This window comes from Myodes glareolus, chromosome 6 (assembly GCF_982192425.1).
Source record: "Myodes glareolus chromosome 6, mMyoGla1.1, whole genome shotgun sequence".
NCBI classification, from domain to species: Eukaryota; Metazoa; Chordata; class Mammalia; order Rodentia; family Cricetidae; genus Myodes; species Myodes glareolus.
In genome coordinates, this window is record NC_142031.1 from 44,203,445 (window position 1) to 44,208,525 (window position 5,081).

A 5,081-nucleotide genomic window follows, 5' to 3' on the forward strand; every position below is an offset into this window, starting at 1 on the left:
CGTCCCACACGGCTCCCGCATGGATAGCTTAGCCCCGGAAATAACAACACACAAATTGTATTCATTTAAGCACTGCCTGGCCCATTATCTCTAGATAATGGCTAACTCTCACATCTTGATTAACCCATTTCTAATAATCTGTGTAGCACCACGAGGTGGTGGCTTACCAGGAAAGATTCAGCATGTCTGACCTGGTGACTGGCTCCATGGCGTCTGCCCCATTGCCCTCTTCCCAGCATTCTATTCTGTTTACTCCGCCTACCTAATTTTCTGTCCTATCAAAGGGCCAAGGCAGTCTCTTTATTGACCAATGAAAATAACACAATAGACAGATAACCCTCCTCCATCATTGGGTAAAGATCAAAATGTGGGAAGTGGTGAAAAAAAGTTTTAAGGGAGACTTTTCCACATTGACTCTTACAGTCTCTGTAGCTCTTACTTCTCTGTGGCCATTTCACCCTATTGTTTCATGCTCACAAGAATCCTTTATGCCTGTACTCTTCTATTAGTCAGAATGCATATGATTGCTTCCAGGGCCCAGTTGGACAATGTGCCTCCATCAGATAAGTGTTAAAACAATGACATGCCATTGAGGCAGCCACCCAGTAAAATCAAGCTCTTTCTATATGAACACTATATTATCACTCTCCCCCATTGTCCAATATCCCATTTCTCTTTTCTCATGCATCTATCCTTCCTTTTGCCACTGTTTACCTCCATTACCACAATAATACTAAGATATCTTTTCTTCCTGTGAGAATGCATATTGGTGTATAATACCCAGAGGGCTTCTGTGGGAGTTTAGTTATGATATTACATGAAGACCCACTCTTTTCCCAACATCATGCAGTAAAAGGTGTCACAAGATATGATTTTGAATAATCTGTGCAGTAATATTTCCTACACAGAATATTCACAGTCCATAAAAACTGATGGTGTATTTAAAAACTTTTCCATGTTTTTTTTTCAAATTTTATGCTTGCCTGTACTAAGGTTTGACCAAAGTATACAAAGTATATTTTTGAAAATGGAATGTTTTACCTCCCTTTATCATTTTTAGTTTAAAATGTCTATTGGTTTTTTAAATGGATGAAAGTTGGATCTCTTTGGGAAGGGGAACTAGAATAAATTTCAAGTGTGGACTGGAGGTAGTTGTGAATGGACAAAGAAGGCATCAGGTGTGGGTGAGGTAGAAAATTAGAAAAGATGACTGGAAAGGGGGCATTTCTGGATGAGGTAGAAACTTAGTGCAGTGTAAATTTCCAAGAACATGCAGGGTTTTCATGAGCAAAGCTTCCTACTAATAGGGGATATATAACCTGAACTGGACATCTCCTTTAACAGACAAGACTTCTGGTGGATGGATTAGGACACCAACCCGGACACATAATATTTAACCTAAAATTTGTCCTGCCTACAAGACGTGCTGGAATAAAGGTGACACAGATACTATTGGAATGGCCAATGAATGATTGGGCAAGTCTGAGACCAATGCCCTGAGGGAGAACCCATCTCTGACACAACCTGAAAGCCAGGACCCAGAGCCTAGAAAGTCCATAGACCTAGATTATAATCAAATAAAACTGCAACAATAAAATAATAAAATATCAACTTAAATATGTCTCATGTTATTCTGCCATATCCATTGATTGATGCCTAGTCCAAATGTCATCAGAGAGGTTTCGTCATGCAATTGATAGAAACAGATGAAGAGATCACAGGCAAGAATGAGGGAGAGCTCTGGGAATCCCAAATAAGAAGGGGAGGATGAATTGTATTAGCCAGAGGGAATCAAGGACACCACAAGAAAAGCAACAGAATCAACTAACCAGTGCTCACTGGGGTTCAAAGAGACTTAACCAACAGTCAGAGAATCTTCCTGGGACTGATTTAGGCACTCTGTATATATGTTACAATTGTGTAGCTTGATCTTCTTGTAAGACTCCCAACAGTGGGAGCAGGGCTTGTCTCTGACTCCTTTGCTAGATTTTGGGACCCTATTCCTCATATGGGGTTGCCTTGTCCAATATTTGGACAATGGTAGGTGCCCAGTCTTACTGCAACATGATATGTCATGTTTGCTTGCTATCTACGGGAGGCTTGCATTTTTCTGAATAAAAATGAAGGCAGCATGGATGGGCAAGGCAGAGGGGAGGTGGAGAGAGGGACTGAGAAGAAAGAAGAAAAGAGAAACTGTGGTCAGTATAAAATAAAAATAATAATAGTAAAATAATAAATATTAAAATGTAGAATAAAAACTTTATTTTTTGAGAATTTCATATATGCATATATGTATATTAACAAAGTATCCAATGTAGATTTATGAAAATTTAATAGTGGACGCTCCTTTATTTTTACATAGTTTGAAAGCATCTATCGATTTTCTCAGAGTTATGTATCCATTTGCTTCAGGGTGGAAATGGTTGCCCCTTAACTAAAGAAGAAACCTCTGCTCTGTCCATCTTTTAAACCTTTTCATTCATGTAAGTCAGACTAGTGAGCGGTTTGTGAAGGAATTTCTTTTTTTACCCTGGGAAAATGATTACCTTTGAACAACTGTCATACTAAGGTACCCAGCAGTTTTCTTTTGACTTAATTTGATTTGTATTCGTTTTTGTTTTATTTTTTGTTTGGTTTGTTGTTTTGGTTTCATGACTGGCAAATTTTGAATAGATTGGCAGTTCTGATTGAAGCACAATACAGAATTAGCAGATTTTTTTTCCGGATACTCCAACATCTGCAAAGCAGTCTAGTTAAAGCTGAGGAAGAAACCAAAATTGAATGAAAACCAACATGGACTGATATACATAAACTGCCCAAGTGCCATAGGGCGTGGTGTTTCCTAGAAACAGAAACAGAAGTTCTCAGAGTGTGCGCATATCAGATGTGTTAAATGCATGGTTGATACTAAGAACAAGTTGAAATTTTGCATTTTCCTTGGAAATAGAAAAGTTCTTGGTGATCTAAGAAAGAAAACTTCAAATAGAATCAGAGAACAAATGCCAGATCACAGCAGGGTGATTATCTGAGTGATTATTAAGCAAGGGTGATAATAAGTGAGACAGAATTTATGTAGAGGATTGTCAGTTCAAAGGTAAATGAAATAGAGACTGTGGGGGTCACATGGAAGCATGTGCACCTCATAACAAGAGACAAATACCTGTTCACATGTACTTAAATGTACATATAAATATTAGAATATATCTATGAATCAAAGAAAACATGTGAAAGGGGAGATGGGAAGAAAATGAATAAAAAAGAATGAAGAACAAGTGATAATAAAGTCTCTGAAGAGAAATTCAGTAAGAGATGAAGGAAGGAGAGGTGGGAAGAGGCATTTAAGAAGAAAGAAATGCTCTGAAGTGCTAGATAGATGACTCTGAAGTTAGGAGTTATTTTTCCTTTTACAGTATGCTGGGGCTAAGTCCCCAGCACCTATGTTAAGTGGTTCATAACCACTTAAAACTTCAAGTCCATGGGATCTTATTCCCTTTAAGAAATACATAGAAGTGTTCACATGAGAACTGATATTCTGGGCATATCATAGGTCAATCATGGGATAAATTTTTAAACGACCAATATGGCAATAACTTGAATTAAAATATAGAAGCCACTATATAGAACAGGTCAATCTAACACAAATGTCTTGTTAAAATGTAGACCATTGTTAGAGCATGCAAATTAGAGACTGCTCTTTCTCATTTCTAAGAAACAGTCTCAGAAGTACGTGAGTGACCTTTTGACAAATTTGAGCACCAAAATTTGTATTTATTAAAGGAAATGAGAGTTATATCTGTACTTGGTCAGATTAATTAGTCTGTTTACTTGCATTCCAAAAATATTTCATAAGAATTCCCATTTTCTGTTTACTATATGACTTAGATAATAATGCTTTTCTTTCTTCCTTTTTTTTGCTATGATCCTAGAATTAATGATAACACTTCAAAGAATACATACACATACTATCTATCTATCTCTTGTCATTCAGTATCTGAAAATTCAAGAAAATCAACCAAACTATGTTTTTGCTTTCCACACCCAGTAATAATCATAGACTTCTGAGCAGATGTGAGACTGAAATAGCATAGAAATTCCTTGTAGAGAGCTCTATATTCTGAGAGAGCTGCTGAGAATACTATTTACTATCTACTTTAGTTACTATAAGCCAGTTAATGGCTATTCCTCCTAATTTATCTCTCTATATTAAAGCAGTTCCATCTTTGAATATATACAGTTTCTTCTTTCATTTTCCTTTATGCATTCCAACTGTCCAAAACATCTAGATGTATCAGGGATAAATACTTCTGTTCTTATGAAATCATAGGAGCCATTGTCATGCCTCTAAAATCGTACTGATAAAATCGAGAGTGGGGTACATAACTATCTTCCTGGACCATCTACAAAGCCTCCATGTGGTCACCAGAGAATGCTTGAATCTGACATTTTGTCAGCAGATTTAAGAACTAAGAAGAGAATATAAAGCAGTTTACACTCTTACTTCTGCTTTTCTGAGTGATTTTTGTCATGACTATATCACTGTGGTACAAGTTATAACATTGCTGACCGTAGTAAGTTGCAGTATTTTCAGGTTCCAAGCTGTTGATGGTAAAGGAATAATCTGTCCCAGAACCACTGTCACTAAACCTTGAGTCAACTCCTGAGTGCAAATTGGATGCATAATAGACCAAGAGCTAAGAAACTTCCCTTGGTTTCTGTTGGTACCAAGCCATACACTTCTTGATATCCTGACTTGCTCTACAAGTGATGGTGACTCTGTCTCCCAAAGTTGCAGACAAGGATGACAGAGACTGGGTAACTTGAATGTCACATCTGGCCCCTAAATTGGTAAAATTAAAAGCAGACACCCATGTGACTATTTATACCATGGCAGTATTGCCCTTATTGACAAGCAATAATAATCACAATGTTTTGAGAAATTTCTCAAGGCCAATCCTCCTTACTTGTGAGCCAGAGCATCATCAGTCCCAGGAACTCAGCAGAGACCCTCATGTCCATGCTGTTTAACATGTGATTAAGATAGGTGCCTCTGAAGGGCATGACCAGGGTCTTTAAATTATACA